General features: G+C 44.5%; 1 pseudogene; it reads left to right on the forward strand.

Annotated features, from left to right (window-relative positions):
- The first annotated feature begins 9,292 nt into the window (after positions 1–9,292).
- On the forward strand, positions 9,293–10,799 carry LOC130865745 (interferon-induced transmembrane protein 2-like; annotated as a pseudogene).
- The last annotated feature ends 7,807 nt before the right edge of the window (positions 10,800–18,606 follow it).

Below are 18,606 nucleotides of genomic sequence, written 5' to 3' on the forward strand. Positions count from 1 at the left end.
TGAGGAACAAGCCATCATCACATGCATTTGGGGAACATTCTAGATTCACACTAGCAAACCCTGGAATGGTGCCTGTGCCCTGTTTCCAGGAACTGGAAGCGGGAACGTGGGCCAGCTCATTGCCCGCACCCGACACTCTGGAAACTCAGACTGAAAGGGTTCCTAGGATCCATTGCCTTTGAGAGAAAGAGAAATGGATAATGCCAGCCGCATTATGAGGTCATTTCCCTACAGCTGTGCACAGTAGCTTAGCTGTGTCCCTCACCCCTGGGACAAACCACTTGACAAGAAACAGTTTAAGGAAGGAAGAGGTTATTCTGTCTTAGGATTTGGGGGACAAGTGCATCGTGACATGGAGGCTGTGGCTACCAGAACAAAAAGCCAGATGGTCACGCAATGCATCCACAGCCAGGAAGCAGAGGGGCGAGGCTACGGCCTCAAGACCCCACCCCCTGTGGTCCCACCCTCCTGAAGGCATCTCAGCCTCCCCACACAGTGCCACCAGCACGGGACCAAGGATTCAAATGCTCGAGCCTATGGAGGGCGTTTCATAATTACCAGACATAGCATGTGAACAGACACGGAACACAGCTTATACCCGGACAAGCAACATGGAGACTAAGGTTGCGTTGGTTCAGAGCCTGGCTGTGAGTCTGTACAGTCAATATTTTGTCTGTCCTGCTCACAAGCTCTTCATTCTGTGTGTCAACGACATCTTAACATTCGTGCCGGGGCTTTCTCTTAATGTACTGATAACGAACTCAAATCAACATTTTGTCCCTTTTTAATCAGAGGCAAACGTTAGTAAGTGATATGACATCACTCACACCATTGTGACAAACAACCAGGAAGTCTCCGGGCTGGATTCTGCCCTGTTTTCTCCCTCTACCCACTCTGGCTCGGGGAAGGGCCTGGCTCCTCTTCTTCACCAAGCATTGCATTACGTCGGCCACCCCTGGCCTCCACAGTGGAAACTCCTGTGGCCGTTTCTACCCGCATAGGTAGTCTGCTTTCAATTTGGCAATCAGTCCAGCATTTCTTTCCACAGGCAGGTGGTGAACCTTGCCCTAGTTTCTGCGGGCTCGTGTTCACCAGCCGGACCTCCTTTTCCCTGCTCTTCACGGAAGTCGAAACCACAGCAGGTGTTTAACAAAGGTGGGGAGATGATGCAGCCCCTGTTCTGGTGTCCCCTGCAGCCACATCTATGGGCCGCTTCAGAGGGACGTGTTAAGACAGCTCTCTGCGCCAGCTCCTCTTCCTCTCTCCACCTCCACCCACTGAATCAGCATCTCTGGCAGCAGATCCAAGGACAGAGCATTTTCATGAAGTTCCCAGCTGACTCTGAGCTGAGTGGCCAGCCCACAGAAGCCAGGGAATAGGGGCAGAAAGGAGATTGGTCCACACACGGCAGTGGATGCAGAGGGCAGGAACAGGCACCCAGAGGGGTGGAGGTCACACCCATTCTACATGTGATGGTGAATGAGGACATGCTGTGTGCAAAATCCCTGCCAGGAAACAGTTATGAAACTCTCAAGCAACGCTCTCAGCTAAATCAGTGTTAAATGGAGGGAGGGAGCAGGAAGGAGTTAGAGATGGGGGGGAAGGCAAGGGAGGGGAAGGGAGGGCAGGATGGAAGTGTGTGCTGGCCCCACATTTTTCTGTCTTCTGAAACAAGGGAGCCAAACAGATGATAAGTTGAAGGACTTTTTCAGTTCCATTTTTTTTTGTAATTATGGGATGGTTTGATTCCCCTTTTACTATTTCTTAGACATTCTTCAGAACCTGAAGGGATTTCTTTTTATCATATATTATATTATAAAACCCGGGGACAAATATAAGAACCTGAGACAGTCACCACCATTCAACATTTGCCTCCTGACTCCAAAAGGGGGCACAACGTCCCAGCCCTGCCCCTGCTCTACCCTCCCCTCCCCTCCCCCACCAGCCCACTTTCTCTGGTCCTGAGTCCACTAAGGACTCTCTGATCCATTCTGGCTAGTTGAATGTGAACTGTTTCTCTCGAACTAAAGACTCTGTTCAATTGGACATAGGACCACGACATAAACAAAATTCGCACAACTGTCCCTACACACACACACACACTCCATCACATGCTGTAATTCTCCTTTTCACAGTATTTCCAAACGTATCTATGTGAACACATACATACCCACAATTTGCTTTATCTGCTGTATTACATTCCAATATGTAAAATTACCATAATTGCCTCACCTTTTTATAACTGATTGACACTTTCCATTTCAACTATTGTTATTTAGAAAATAATGAAGAGACTTTTGTTTTTATTTAACTTTTTTTAAAAAAAATATGTGGCTATGTGTGTGCCTATGTATGGGTATATGTGTATGTGAGTGCAGTTCTCACAAAGACCAGAAGAGGGCATCAGAGTTCCCAGAGCCACAGTTGTAAATGATTGTGAGCCACTTGATGTGGACGCTGGGAAATGAACTCAGATCCATTGTAGGGTCAGCATCTGTAATAGTTTTAATTTGTTGGGTACTAATGAACTAGAACACATTTTCATTAAAAATATCGACATACTTAAGTGTACATATAATTTTACTTATTTTTGTGTATATGTAAGAGAAAAGTGTCTTACTAGGTAGCCTAAATTGGTGACTACATGTGTGTGCTACCATACCTGGTTCATATTTTCATTTTTAAAAATCCATACATTTTTCCACTTCCAGGAACTGTTAATTCCATTTTCTTTGCTCTTGATGAAGAATCCATACCTGCTACAGGTATTTTTGTTTGATAGATTTCTCTCAAAATTCTTGGTGACAGCCTCCATAATCTCATAACTCTTAACATTCTGCAGACATGAAAAATCAGTACCGTGTGGATGATGCCAAGCTCTGCTACCATCTTAAGAAACTGTGTGGTGGTTTGAAAGAAAATGTCCCCCAAAGGGAGTGGCACTATGGGAGGTGTGGCCTTGTTGGAGTAGGTGTGGTCTTGTTGGAGAAAATGTGTCACTGTGGAGGTGGGTTTTGAGGTCTCCTATATGCTAAAGCCAGCCCAGTGAGACAGACCACTACCTGCCTATCAAGATGTAGGACTCTCAGCTCCAGCACCTTGTTTGCTGATGGCAGCACCATGTCTGCCATGATGACAATGGACTAAACCTCTGAAAAGGTAAGCCACCCCAGTGAAACGTTTTTCCTTTAAAAGAGCTGCCATGGTCGTGGTGTCTCTGTACAGGAGTGGAAACCCCAACTAAGACAAATAGTCAGGCCTCTTGGACCTCAGTTATAGCAGGCTCTGAGTGCCCAGGGAGAGGCAAAACAAAAGAAACAGCACATTTCTGGGTGGCCTGTTCCCAGCAAGACGCCTCAACAGCACTCCTGTCCGGAAGCCTAGGATGGGTGAGACCTCACCACTTCCGGGATGCCCTCATGGTAGTTTCCCGCTGTCCCGGTGGGCACACGGCCCTGTGTCATGTTAATGTCACCCATCTCTTCAGCAACTCCTGCCGCTCCGACTGCATCTGCTCACTCAACAACCTTAACTGTGTTTGTTCCCGCTTTCCTGACCAAAATTTAAATCTCTCAGCTCCTGCTCTACTTGTTCACTTCCAATCCTCACTGTAAACGTGCCTCAAAGTAGCCAGCAGTAACAACGCTACAGCCTGAAGGCTAAGTGGCCTTCAAAGTTCCCCCACCAAAGTCCTTGCTGTTTGACTGTAAGCCTCCAGCTAGTTTCTGGACATGTGAAGAATATACACAAACCCTTTGCCAGAACTTAATGTGGCTTCTACTGCCAGTTTAAATAGACTCTTGGTGCCCATCCGAGATCTCATATTAGCACAGTCCTTACTGTCTATGTGTCTCCTGGCATTATGGGATCCTGAATGCTCAACAGAATGCCCCATTGAGACGTTAGTGACATTCTAGGGCTTCTCTAACGTGCCTCTGCAAACTCTTCCACATTCTCCCACCAACCAGTTCCGAAGCCCAAAAACCTGACCATCAGGTTTTGTCACAATTCCACTTCTCTTATCGTGTGCTTGTTACCTTGATGTTGTGACGAGCACAATCCCAACAGATACAGTGTCAGGAAGAAAGGTCTATCTGCATTGTCTTAGTTAGGGTTCTATTACTGTAAGAAACACCATGACCATGGCAACTCTTACAGAGGAAAAACATTTAATTGGGACAGCTTACAATTCAAAGGTTCAGTCCATTATCATCATGACAGGAAGCATAGCAGCACGCAGGCAGACACGGGCTGGAAAGGAGCTGAGAGTTCTACATCTGCATTCACAGACAGAAGGAAGTGAAAGTGACATTGGGCCTGGCTTGAGCATCTGAAACCTCAAAGCCCACCCCCAGTGACTCACTTTCTCCAATAAGGTCACTCCTACTCCAAAGAGGCCACTCCTCCTAATTGTGCCACTTCCCATGAGTCTCTGGGGCCATTTTCACTCAAAGCACTCCATGAACTTCTGATTTCAGAGGATTTCAGTCCGTCACAGGAAAGTCACGGCAGAGAGGCTCAGCCCACAGCAGTGGACGTGTCCACCAGGGGCTCTGCACAGCATAGCACCGAAGGAGCACAGAGCATAACACCTGAGATGACTAGTTTACGTCAACTAACACAAGACAGAGTTATTTTGGAAGCAAGAACCTCAGTTGGGTAAATGCCCCTTCCAGATTGGCCTGTGGGCAAGCCTGTGGTATATCTTCTTGATTGTTGATTGGTGTGGGAAAGCCCAGCTCACTGAGGGTGGTACCCGCCCTGGGCTGGTGGGGCTGAGTGCTACAAGAAAGAAGGCAGAACAAGCCAAAAGGACCAAGCCAGGAAGCAACGTTCCTCCATGGCCTCTGCATCAGTTCCTGCTTCCAGGTTCCTGCTCTGACTTCTCTGGATGAGAGACTACAAACTGCAAGAGGAAATATCTCCTTTCCTCCCCAAATCACTTTGGTCATGGTGTTTTGTGACCTCAACAGAAGGCTAAGACAGGCAGAACTAGGGGCAGGTCCCGCCCTTAGTGACCACTTCTGCCGGGTAGACCCAGTTCCACAGCTGTCCAAAGCAGCATTGCCACTTGGGGAACAGACATTCAAATCATGAGTGCTGGGGGAACACCTCAGAGTCACACCATGACACAGGCTGATCCACCAAAGCTGTGTGCACCTAGTTTCTTTCCTTTAGCATGCCTGCTGAACTTACCATGTAACCCGTGTTCTCCAAAGCCACACGCAGGAATGAGCACAGCCGCCTGAGATAGGGAATTCTTATGAAGACCATTCTGGTATGTGTCCTCATGCCACCAAATGCAAAACAAAACAAAACAAACAAACAAAAACAGCACCCAGAGTCTCTGACTTCTAATACCCTTGGCAACATCAGAAAAGAGAGGACTCAGAAGTGTGTTGATAGATAAAATTATAGACGTAGAAAATAACTGGTGAGTTTTGACCTTGGCAATTTATTGTTTTTTTTTTTTTCTTTTTTTTTTTTCGAACACTCTGGAGACATTTCTGGTCTGTGATCTAAATTCTACAGTAGGCTAATTTTATAATTACAGGGGAAACCATTTTCCACTCCTCTGGATTTCTGAGTTTACCTATGAATAATTGATCAGAGAAAGTGGGAAGAGAGAGGGGTTTTCACTGTGTTTAGTTTTCCTAATTTGATGCCCGATACGAGCCACTCTTGCAGGTCATATTATTCTGGAAGAGAAATAACCTAGGGCATCACAATGCCAAAAGCTTTGACTCTTCGGGTTTAAAGGTGAGGTCACAGGAAGGCTTGGTGGTTTGACCCAGAAGTCTCCTTTGTAGCAAAATAGCAAGTGGAAGCTGGCATCTCTCCATGGAGATATGAGCGAAACCTGGAGCCCGTGGGCTGTGAATTCCTTGAATGTTTGGAACACACCCCAGCACATAGTCAGCACCCAATAATTCTTCGAGAATGAAGGAATGAGAATCGACAAGCCCAGCGCACCAGCCAGGAGCCTTCCACCCAAGATCCTGCTTGTGAACCCCCATTCTTGAGGAAGTGACTCAGAGCTGCTATCTGATGGTGGGTGAGAAAAAAATGTGTTTCTATCAGCGGGGCGAACAGCCATGTGGAGCTCAGCACTGGGAGATGGCGAGTGTTTTAGTGAGGACAGAGTTGACTATACAGACTCGTCAGTCATCTGCCATCTTGGATGGGGGCTGTCTGGGCATCTTGGTGCCAAGGCTTTCCAGGTGGCTTGAATGTCTCTTTCAATGGTGTGGGGACTCTGAGGACACTCCAAACCATGAACTCCATCACTAAACACAGTCAATTTTGAGTGCCTACTGTGAGGAGTGGGTGCAGCGAAAAGGAGGTGCTGGGTGGGAAGGATGGAAGCCGGATGTAGAGAGGGAACACTTAGCGGCAACTGAGAACCCTGGTTCTGGGTCAGGGCAGTGTATGCCAGGTCCACGACGTAGCTACAAGGAACTCAGAGCGGGAGGTCAGAGAGAACTTTCTAGAAGCGATGAGAAGTGAATCAGAAATTAGGGGGTTCGGATTTGCTAAGTTTTAAAATTGAACCCTCCCCCACCCCTTCACATGGCTTCCCAGTCTTTGATGGGCGTTGGCGTCACAGGGTGTGGCGGTGAGTTTTGTGTGTCACCCTGGCTAAGCTGTGGTACACACGGTGCCCGGTTGCTTGGTCAAATACCAGGCTAGCTATTGCCCCGAAGGCACTCTTTAGATATGATTCACTTTTGTCCTTTCTCTCCGTGCTGGGGACTGAGTCCAAGGTTTCCTACACACCAGGCATGGGCTCCTCCATCACGGGGCTGCAGTCCCACCCTAATTAACATTAAACCAGGAGGCTCAGGAGAGCAGATCGCTCCATAAACGGTGGGCCTGATCAGAAGGCTGAACAGACTGAGGTACACCCGTGGCTGGGGGTGGGCATTCCCTCGGGTGACAGTGGGGTATCTTGTCTGAGCGTCCTGCCATCATGACATTTCAGGCTTGCTAGCCCTACCGGATAGTGTCATGAGCCACCCCACCCCCGACTCACACACACTTCACGCATCCTGTTGGCTATTATTCTGTAGGGTCCTAATACAGGCAGCTTTTCATTTAACCAGTAGGGTTAGCGGGCCTGAGTCCTAGCTGTGTGCCTTCAAAAAGGGACATGGACCTGGGCATGGTGGCACATGTCTTTAATCCTAGCACTCTGGAGCCAGAGGCCTGGTTTACATAGCAAGTTCCAGGCCAGCCAGAGCTACACAATGAGACCGTGCCTCCAAATAAAATAAGAATTCTAAAGGATCCGGAACACAGAAATACTGTGGGAGAAATCAACCCTGTATCTCTTTTTTGTTGCTGTGCTGAGGTAGGACTCATGCATGCTGGATTAGCACGCTGCTGCTGAGTTCCACACTGTGCTGAGGTGGGACTCGTGCATGCTGGATAGCACACTTGTTGCTGAGTTCCATGCGGCCCCGCCAGGTCTCACCCCCAGTTTTCTTCTTCTGTAGCTTTGTTCTATTGGTTCATAAACTCTGGGGCATCATCAGGGCCCAAGATGGCCCAGCAGGTTTTGGAATATTTGCTGCTCAAGTAACCTCATTCTACCCCAATGCTCAGCATCTCAGATCCTACAGTCTGCCCAACCATAAGAACCCAGGACAAAGATGGGCGAGCTACACTGTGACAAAAGTATCTAAAGAGGTTGAAAGCTGTGTTCAGGAATCAGCGTGGCTCTGAAGGGGGTGTATTGGGGTCTGTGCACCTCAGCCTAGTCAAAGGACAGGGAACTGAGACAGCCCTGCTCAGCATATGGTCAGGCTGAGAAGTGATACCTGGGCACCCACCCATGAGTCCTTGGGGGGAACTCTCCTGGGAGAGAGGAGGTAGGAACACCCGAGCCCTGGTTCAAGCCCTCACAGACCCTCACCCGAGCCATTTTCCCCTTCAAGGAAGATACTAACCTGGTACCCAGATACAAGTAGCCTTTCCCCAATGCCCTGGCCTCTTAAAGGGAGATTCGTTTCATTCAATACTTTAGGTCTCTTGGGCCAAGAGATACTCATGTAGATAAAACTCCAGGAACTTGAAAGCTCTTAAGGTAATTACATCTAAAAATATCCTCCGGAAAGGCGTGCTGAGTTCAGTGTAACACTATGAAAGAAACCCTAAAAAAACCCAGCAGCAAAGCTTTGGCAAACAAGGAGATATGGTTATTTGCATCTGGTTCTGGGTCTTTATCATGTACCGTAATGCATCATTGCAGCTCCCCAAAGCTCCTGTCTTCTGCTTTGGTGCACGGGGGCGGGGGGCCTCTTAGTCCCACCTAAGCTGCCCCTGGGGAGCCCAGAGCACTGCTGTTTGCTGCAGGAAAGAAACACAGAGCTAAAAAAAAAAAAAAAAAAAAAAAAAACACAGAGCTAAGAAACTGTCATAGCAGAAACTTCAAGCCGGGTAAGTAAACAGGAGGCCTGAGTTTCCTGGCGTGAGTGTGCTCCTGTTGGGAGATCTTGCTGTCATTGTGTTACTGGATGTTCGCTAGTTCTTAAAAAATGGACCGTGAAAGCTGTCTTGATTAAGTTTAGGTGGGGGGCTACTCGAGTGGATCAGGTGTGTGTCTTCATTGGTAAACAAGACTAAACTAAACAAGAAGAAGCTGGGCTCTGTGCTGGGAGAAGCTGGGATGTTATCTCCACCAAATAGGATTTGTGTCAAAATTGAATGTCTTTCTGTGTGTCATTCTAAGAAAAAACTCCCGCAAATATGAATGCTGGGTCTACAGGGGACATGAGGGCCGAACCATCACACCAGGCAAAACGTATCTTTGAAACAAACAATCATAAGCTTTCAAGTTTTTATTGTTTCACATTTAACTTAGTTGCAAATCGATCGGCATGCCCCGGCTCGAATGCTCTTTTCAATGTCGTGTTTAGCAGGTCTGGAGCAAACTGCAATCACGAAAGTTGGGGAGGCAGCACTGAATGCTGGGTTTCTTTTGCAGTTTTAAAATTTTCCTTCTCCATCCTCATTTGGAGCGACTTTTGTTCTTGGCTGTTCAGCTGTGGCCCAGATGCTCCCTTGAGCACCCTGGAGAAAGAGTGACCTCTTGTGGACAATGCACTAATTGCAGACTCAGGAAGTGGTCAGATTTCCTAAAAAAACTTATATTTGAATATTCTCGGTAGAGAGAAAACACAAAAGAAATTTTCATGTCCTTTGAATTCAAAGAACATACTTTATTTTAAAAGATAAAGTGGAGGGTAGCTGCAGCCATCCTCCAGATGGGGCGATTGTTCAAGTCAATACCATGAGCCACAATTCCAAAGCCTTCTTGAGCACCATTGCCAGATCTTCCCCAAACTATGAGATAAAGAGGAGGATGGGGTTACTGAGCTGGGGGAACCCCAGAACTCAGCTGTGGTGAGATGATCAACATGCCAGAGAGGTCTCTGTGCCTGACCATGGTCTCTGTTCAACACTCTTGCCTGCTCTGTGAGGTCCAGGGACAGGAAGATGGTGGGTGATGTGAGCTTAGGCCTGCGCCTCCACTGCCAAATGCCTGAATCTCAGCTCCCTGACCTTCAGCATCCTAACGGTCACTGTCTGCATCATTATTGTCTCCGCCACCTCTGCAGCAGCCTTTCAAGCCTTTTCACAGAGTCCCACAGTCTGGATTCCACGGTCCACAGCTGCCCTCGCTGTGACCCTTGCTTTACCCTGCACACACACAAATGTTACTTCATGCGTCTGTCCACAGTGCAGTCAATAAGGCAGAAAGAAAAAGATAAAATGGCTTGCTTTAGAATTTTCAAAGTGATTCTGTGGGGCCAGGGTGTCTGTTACTTAATAGTGTTTCCTAAGAAGTTATGGCTCTTCTTTATAACCCAAACTTCATTTCGAATAGCCAATGGGGGGGGGGGGGACTTTGTAGCAGAACTCTTTGCTGACGTGCAGGATGCCCTGGGATTGATCGCCAGCACCACAACCCCCGCCACGCACACACCACACACATACCGCATTTAATGCCTTTCCTTATGGTCTACAGAGAGAGTTCCAGGACAGCCAGGGCTACACAGAGAAACCCTGTCTGGGAAAAGCCAAAGGAGGAGGAGGAGGAGGAGGAGGAGGAGGAGGAGGAGGAGGAGGGCAGGTGAAAGCACTTGGGTGGGTTTGCGTGGGTTTTAACCGAGGGGAGAAGGCCGTGAATGTGACAAGGAGGAGGAGGAAAGGAAAGGAAAACAAGATGCATGACAGACCTGTGGGTCATTTACATCCATACGGATAGCTGGGTCTTCCAAACCCCTATAGACCAAGTTAACACAAGTGCCAACTCATATTACTGTTTGGTGCATCGGTCATGTGTTGCAAAGTACCTTACAGGCCTAGCAGGCTGCTGATCAAGGGTGAGGTGTCCCTCACAATCTCTCCTGTGAGTGTCACAGGGCTGGTGCTGTGTGTTAACTTTTTCACACTCCGGGAGCAGGCAGGAGGCTCACGCTTTCCTCAGCTTGTGGGCCATCAGCAAATATCACCGCCCCCCACACTCACCAATTTCAGCCCTTTGTTAGATCCAAGAAGGGGGTAAAAGTGGTGGGAACCAAACGAGACCACCCGAGTCTGGTGTTGGGTCCTGCATCTTATGTTAAGTGTTCAGTATCGTGCACCACCAACCCATTGGATTCAGTCGGCTCTGTGTTCCTTGTCTTTTTCATTTTCGCTGTAAGAGGCATCCTCAAAATCCCCCAATTTAGAGTGTGGTGAGGAATGCAGTGAACGCTGGTGTAACAGAAAGAGTGACCATCGACCATCGTTAGTAAAGAGCCAGACGTTCCTCTGCTGCCATGGTCAACCTCAACGGCCCCTCTCCCCAGACAGCGATCTCTTCTGGGTTCTCTGTCATTGTGCTACCCACACATGCAAGAGCTACCGGTCAGCTTGTACCACACCACTGCCCACAATCTTACTCTCTCTCTCTCTCTCTCTCTCTCTCTCTCTCTCTCTCTGATTTGAACTCAGGACCCTACACACTAGGCAAGTGCCCCTACTACCCAGCTATATCCCCGAATCCCCTTTCACTTTTTATTCGAGACAGGGTCTCTGCAAGTTGCCCAAACAGGTCTTAGGTACCGCTGCCTGGGGGGGCCAGCCTCCAGCAACGCCGGGCTCAGGGGAATCCACTGTGCACTGTGACTTTTATCTGAGGGGGTAAGGGAAGCAGACACAGTCTATTAATGGTTTTCTTCGGACCTTTTTCTTTTAAATTCTTCTTTTGTTTCAGATTCTGCATTCTCTATTGTGTATTCTCTAGTCTCTCTTCTTATCTCTATCCAGAATGCCCCTTCTGTCTTTCTTAATGGCTTCATTCTAACTCTCTTGATGTTTTCCTCCTAATTCTCTCATTCTTGATGTTTTCCTTCTAACTCCTAATTTTATCTTTATTCTTGATGTTTCCCTTCTTCTTTCCCTAACTCTATCTATATTTTTTCCCTTATGGCTTATGTCCCCCAGCAAAATCTTCCAGGCAACATAAAAAGTTACAATGTTTGTCAAACATTACAAAGTTACATTCTGTTTGCAAAGTGATTGATTACAAGGAATAAACATTTAAAATCAACATGTTTTCCCTGTCCCTACATGATTAAACATTTCACACATTTCAGGTGAAAAACAAATTATCCCAAGAACTCACGTACATTTATACCCAAGCAACTTGCTAAAGATCAATAGTGTGAGCAAACATGGTGTTCTTTTACCGGCAGGCTGTGTTTCGTGGTTACAAAGAAAGGAGCATCACTTTACTAATTGTCTTGAAAGGCAATCTTATAAGAAATCTTAAATAAATCACAAACCTAAACTTTTATACATGAAAAAGAACCAGTCAGCTCTACTTTGAACCTTCAGGGTGCACACCCTCTCATCAATAGATTTTATATCAGGAGATGAGGACATGAGTGAGCACAAGGAATTAATCATCACCTTAGGTCATCAATCCACCCGAGAAAGAAAGACATGTCAGCTAACAATAACTGGGCTGGTTTGTCCTTGTTTCCTGAACTTAATGAGTTCTTCATTCAGCTCTGTGTCTTTCTAAAACTTTAGATTGTCTTCTTGGTTATTTTTCCCCAAAGCTAGCGGACAAAACATCTTACTCTACTCTTAAATCATTTTAAGGCTTTGTTTCAGCTATAATGTACTTCAGGACCTGTGAAAACATTTCCCAACATTAAGATTAGAAGAATTTAAGCTAGCTGGGCTACTGGGGCTCAGTTGTTTTCCTTAATCATTAGCCAAAACCCAGTCTATAGGGCTCTTCCTGTGTGAGAGCGCTTGTTTATGTTTTGTTATCAAAATTCTATTTATTTCAGCCTTTCCAAGTGCTAAGAACACAGGGATGTGTCACTATTTATCTCTGATGAGCCTAAAGAACATCTCAGTGTCTGTGGGTCACTGGCCAGTTTCTTGGCGTAATAGTCATTCCTCTGTACTTGGTGATTCCCTAGGGATGGACAGGGATGCGGACACAAGCCGAATTGAATGCTTGTTTGATCCCTATGGCAGACACTAGATGGCGCCATGTCCCTTCACTTCTAGCGCACCACACAGGTTTTTCTGAGTTCATCAACTGTTATTGCTAAAAGGTTAGATTAATTAGTCCCCGAGGTCTTCAAAATAGTGATATCAGAATTTCAACATTTGGAGACTAGGGATATAGCTCGGTGGTAGATCATTAATCCCCAGCATTAGAGACAAAAAGACTGACTTTACCATTTTAAAAAATTCATTAGGTTGTTTTTCAGGTGATACGTAAAAACACTAAAATTGCACATATTTCCAGACTTCTGCGAACTTTATCCCTTTATTTTCTCATTATCAACAGAGCAGTTTTATGATGTGTGCCCTCATGTAGAATCTTACCTCACAGTAGAGAAAGCTTGGTTTTCTTGTTAACACTACTTTGTAGTTTTCAAGAAAATGGATACATTCCTTGTTGTGAAATATTATTTTAACCGTGTAAGGGTGTGTAACATTTGTGTAAAGGTGTGTAACATTTGTTTCTGCTGCTTTTCTTAACAATGCAAAAATGTGTTACATTTGTTTGGTTAAATAAAATTAACCTGGGACCAGGAGACTGAATCAGCGACTAGCTGCCAGGAAGCAGGAGAGAGGAACTAAGTGTAGCTAGGGTTCTTAAGTGGGGGCTGAGTATGAAGGATGACCCTTATTTTTCAGGAGACATGAGCAAGGAGAGACGGCTAGCTATTTGCCACGGAGGGTCTTGGGTGAACTCTAAATGTTTCTTCCACTCTAAATTTGAAAGTACAAACCAACCTTCAGCACAGAAGGGCGGGGCAGGTGGAAGCACTTGGGTGGGAACGTGTGGGTTTTAACCGAGGGGAGAAGGCCGTGAATGTGCAAAGTAACTTTGCCATGTTCGCGTTTTCTAGTTCCCTCCTCTGTCAGCTCTGGAGATGAGGAGGGGGCTCTCAGGGCAGCAGTTCAGTTACCGAGGGAGATTTTCATGACCTCTGGTTGGATGGGGAAACGGATTCCTAGGTGATTTCAACAGAAGAGTAAGGAGACCATGGAAAGCTCATTCAGAACACACACTTTGCCATCAGATTCAGGACCATGAGACAGGGATAAGGGGTTAAGCCCCAGTCAGCATCTCCCCTCTCTATTCTGCCTTATATGAAATTGGCTTTATCCTTGGATTACACCAAGCAGCCCCAATTCTTGCTTGCAGCCCAGGAGTGAGGATCTCCATGCATGACAAATGGCTGTGTAATTCTAGAATCTGCATCCCCATACACATTACTTAGGGAAAAGCTCTTGTCTCTGCTAGCCCTGACTGCTGTGAGATAAACAGGCTGATTTTCCCCAAAGCCCCACATCTCCTGGCTGCTCTCTCTGATTCGATTAGTGCCAGTGTTTAAAGGGCACAGTAGGAGTGACAGTTGGGTTAAAACCGTTAAGTCCTCCTCTTGGGACTTGGGATAAATTCAATCCCACCCAAGTCAAATCGTCTCTGGAAACTTCAGGTCTTATTGCAAGGAGGGGCATAGATACAGGCTTACAAATAACCGTAGAAAGTAGCTGTGGACAGTAGCCGTGGACAGTAGCATGTCACATGTTAAAGCGGCCACCAGATGAGCTGGGAGTACACCTCAGAGGCTGAGCATTTGCCTGGGATACAAACAGCCTTGCATTTAAGCCTCAGTCTTGCTAACATATTTTTTTTTCTTAAAGGAGCAAATATTATGGTTTGTGGCTACAGATTGGTGTACTAGACACGATGAGCAGAGAAATGTCTGCTTCTCCTGTGATTTCTTTCTTTCTTTTTCTTTTTTACTGATAAGAGGTCATAAGTAGGAAGAAAAGATCTGGGCACTTGTTCTTGACCTGGAAGGGAAGTGGGTGTGGTGTTTGTCGATAGTTGACAGAAGACCATATTCAAATAAATGGTGAGTCTAATTAGTTCCTTGCGAGAAAACTATCCACTGCCTTTGCCCCCTTGCCCTTCTGAGTCCACAGCCTGTCCCTCCACATTCTTCGGCTTCTGTTAGCATCCAGCCTGATCCTGAAGGGCTTTGACCCTGATACTCACACTATTTTATTTATTTATTTATTTTGTTTTTTCCAGACAAGGTTTCTACAAAGCTTTGGAGCCTCACTCTGTAGACCAGGCAGGCCTTGAACTCACAGAGATCCACCTGCCTCTGCCTCCCAAATGCTTGGATTAAAGACATTAACCACTACTGCCCAACCATTCACACTCTTAAAAACGGTTAATCAAATTATGTGTGCTTTAAAAGGACCACCTGGGATTTCAAGGATTCAAGGGTTCCCTGGAATGGAGCAGTGTCCCGAGTCTGTGGGGCCAGAGAAGACTGGAAGCAGAAGGAAATATGCCAGGCAGCCAGCAGCCTGCAGACACAGCCCCCAGCTTCTCTGTCTCCTCTCACTTGGTGGCCCCCTGAGTCTGCACTGGGCATCCAGCCAGACAAGAGCAGTTAGAATAAGCAGTTCCTGTATTGTAGTGGAGCAAAACTAGTTGCTAATGGTCCAACTTTCAATTCTATGTAACAATTATCTAAATTATTCTATTATTAATAAAAATGTGAGGGTCAGATATGGGGTTAAAACCTGATTGATCAGAGAAGTAGCAGAGAAGTAACCAGTGGCCACTTCTCTTTCCCTTCCTCCATCCAAATGCCTGCCAATCTTTCTAACCCCTCCCTACTACTTCCTGTGTCTCTCTCTATGTCCTGAGTCCTTGAAAACCTCTATAGCTGATTCTGGTCACCGATAGCTAGTTCCGCCCTATGATTCAAGGTAAACTTTATTGGCAATCTCAGGAATATCAGAGCATGATCAAAATACCCCACAAGCTTTTTGTCTAAATAAAAAGGGAAGGTTTTAACTCTAACACAGTAAAACTATATCCAGTAAGAACAACTATATGGTAAGAATTACATTCACGATGTCTGGTCAGTTTGCATTGGGCAAATTCAGGAAAAATATTCCATTATTTAGCCTACCTTGGCGAGTCAAAGTTTTGTACCTAATTCATTTTCTATTCTAACTTGTATTACCCAACCCAAAACTATCTTTTCAGACCTCAAAACATTTTCTTAGATAAACACCTTCAGTTTTTATGTCTCTCAGCCTTATACACTTTGCAACTCTTTTGTGAATTTCTTTTTTTAAAAAATTTAATAACAAGGAAAACTGTAGCTATAACTATCTAGTCTTCAACCCCATCAGAAACCTAGAAGGATATAATATTACCTGAGTAACAGGAAGTGCAGAGCAAACAACTATGCTATAGAAACTATAGAAATGACAGAGACATCTGGCTGCCTGGGCAGTCACCAAAGCTTCCTCAGCAACATTGGGCATCCATCTTCAGCCTACAGGTTTAGAATATCTAATAGACTATTTTGTAAACCCAGGATTTTAAAGTATTGTCCTACCTTGTCTTGGCAAAGTTTGTTAATCACCTTCTTTTGAGTTCTGCTTGTCCAATTTGGACAGCATGCTATCATCAGTCAATGCAGGGACAGTTTCTTGCCCAGTGGCTAACTTTGCCACAATAAAAGTAAACTCCAAAATAAATAAATAAATAAATAAATAAAAATTAAAATTAAAAAAAAAAGTAAACTCCATATGGAGGTTCTCCAATGCCCATTATCTTTTTTAAGTAAATTGGTACTGCCATGAGCAGATGTATCACACTGTCATGAAAAGTCTTAGGATATTAAAACATTTTAAATGCCATATTTTGTAGGTCTCTGAAGTGGTTGAAAACCATCTATCTATTGAAAATATATCTATGTTTGACCTTGAAAACATACCTAACATGACTGTAAGTTTGATTGTTATAGATGATTAACTATTATCTTGACTTTCTTTATTATCCTTAATAGTTTTCAAGGACTAAAATTTTATACTATATTTTAAATTGAGCTGCATAGATACAATATCTTAAACAAGAAATAGAAACATATACTACAGTATAACAAAAATAATGTTAAATTTGTATTAATATGTAAAATACCTTAAACAAAAGTAGAAACATATTACAGTATAACAAACCTTAAATTTGTATCAAATATACAAAAATCCATACCAATGTAAAATATTTGATGCTAGCAGTTCCCTTTTAGTTTGAAAGTAGATTCAACAATACCCTTCATCCTGTCATTTCTATATCCTCCCTTTTTCTTTTCAGAAGAAGATCCCTAAATCTAATTTTCTTTGCTTAATTTCTTCCCTGACCATGACCAATAACAACTTGTAACCACCCCCCCACCAAACAATGACAAATATCCACAGAATGACCAAAAACCTTCCACCCCACCTCTTGGGAATGTGGGCATCATGTTTTAAAAATTACTTTCTGTTGTCTGGGGGCAATGGCACCTTTAGGTGACCCTGAAAAATTTGAGATAAAGTCCTAAGAAAGCTAGCTGCTGTCCAGTCTCAGTGGGATGAGAGAGTGCAAGGCTTACCTGAAGTCCTGGCTGGAGCAGTCTATGATGCTGAACCATCTTAGCTAACCATCTGGAGATTGTTCTGACCAGCTTGTAGTCCAAAGCATCTTTGGGAGGTGTTTGTCAGCTTAGTGAAGTTACCACAATCCACTGTGGTAACAATGTGTAACAATGTCATTGTGGGGCCCCATCATCCTTTTGGAGACTTCACAGGTCACTGTTAGGAATGGTCACAGTTCACTGAAGAAAACTTAAACATTTTAAATGTCATGTGTAGCAGATCTCTAAGAGGTTACAGAACTACAATCTATTAAAGAAACCCAAGGAATACAGCTTAATTATTAGTTACCTGCTCACACTCAAGCCTGAAACCATATACAGGAAGCTAGATAAAGCTTATTTCTAGACTTAGTTAGTACTCTATATGACCATTAATATCATGACGAAAAGTTTAAATATATATGGTAATCTTATAAATTTAGAGATAATATTTATACCTTAAGAAAAGCTTTAAAGAGTCACAAATAAAACCAAAGGATTATGGCATTAGTGGCAATAGAATAGTCCCTAAATCTTGTTTTTTCTTCTGTCCCATATCAGGTGACTCTTCTGACATGAGACTGAGATTTTGGATTTTCTTTATTCAAGCATGCTTGGGATTAGAGAAGGAGAGAGCCACGCTCCAACAAAGTCAGCTTTGATTTTTAATTAAATTGGGACTGCAAGACCATATGACTTATGTTTGCAGAAAATAACAGAAACGAATATTTGGGAAGATTTATGAAGTTTTATCCCGTTGGAAGTGTGCTACACTACTAGACAAATTTACTCTTTTTCTTGGGACATTTTTCATGATGATTTATTCTTTTTCTTATGAAAAACTTTAGATTTCTTAGTCAGATGCTTTTATTTTCCTAGAAAGACAAAAGCAAAACTCTGCCTCAGCCCTAACTTTTGGAATTTTTTTTTCAGATCATCTCTGATCAAATGAAAAGCATTTGTTAGTGTTATAAGTTAGTTTAGATTTGAGCTCCTACTGGCTTTCAGTTGGTGTAAGTAACTGCCTACAAATTTTCAAGTTGACATGTGTATCATTTTATTCACTCGGGATAAGGTCCAGAATCAGAATGGCTGGGTCATGTGGTATGATACACAGAATTCTGAAAATGACTCTTAAAGATGCCATCTTTTGACTTAACGCCTTCCCTTCATGGTGAGAGCAAGCATGATGAGACACCCCCCCCCCACAGTTGTAATATCTCACAAGGCAAATGGAAAACGGTCTGAGGGGCCTAAGCTCGTGGTGCCTGAAACACAATAGGCAGCCATGTACATACGAAGCATGGGTGTACTGACATGTTTTCTGTGGCTGTATCAATCTATTTGAAGCTGAGTGCCTTATAGAGCAGGGAAGTGCACTCAGCTCCATCCATGTGGGATGAAGCTCTAGCCCCCAGGTATATAGACAGTCATTGTTGAACTGCCTAGCCCATGTAACATGAGAAAATAATAATAATAAACCCTGTAATATAAACACACATTCTCTCAGTTCTGTTCTTTAGAGAACCCTGGCTAATATAATGGCTATTTTCTGTCATTACTTTGAAAATATTCTCTTGGCTTCTGC

Source organism: Chionomys nivalis, chromosome 24, assembly GCF_950005125.1.
Source record: "Chionomys nivalis chromosome 24, mChiNiv1.1, whole genome shotgun sequence".
In the NCBI taxonomy this organism is placed as follows: Eukaryota; Metazoa; Chordata; class Mammalia; order Rodentia; family Cricetidae; genus Chionomys; species Chionomys nivalis.